A 310-nucleotide genomic window follows, 5' to 3' on the forward strand; every position below is an offset into this window, starting at 1 on the left:
GAATTTCTACGTACTTTGCCATATTTTCTCCCTTCTCATAAGCGGGTGTTGCGGCTGAGCCCCACGGACGGCTGGCTGCAGGACGTGATCACGCATGTCTCATGACCGACGGACCTGCATCTTGCCTGCTTGCATCTGCTCACGAGACGCTCGAATTTTTCATCCGCGAGGGAAACATTCCACATTTTCTCTCGCGCCAACTTATCACTGGAGGCGATCATCTGAGATTGATCAGTTGTGCCACGGAGCCGGCGCAGACTTTTCCTTGAGGCATAAGATATATCCCCTGTCTTCTTTTTCGTCTTGCTCG

General features: G+C 51.9%; 1 protein-coding gene across 1 annotated transcript in view; it reads left to right on the top strand.

Annotated features, from left to right (window-relative positions):
• The window catches only part of LOC119585854 (chondroadherin-like protein), a gene marked incomplete at its 3' end in the record, with an annotated part of 46,361 nt that overhangs the window by 40,353 nt on the left and 5,698 nt on the right, over positions 1-310 (top strand).

The sequence above is a fragment of the Penaeus monodon genome, chromosome 20, assembly GCF_015228065.2.
Source record: "Penaeus monodon isolate SGIC_2016 chromosome 20, NSTDA_Pmon_1, whole genome shotgun sequence".
In the NCBI taxonomy this organism is placed as follows: Eukaryota; Metazoa; Arthropoda; class Malacostraca; order Decapoda; family Penaeidae; genus Penaeus; species Penaeus monodon.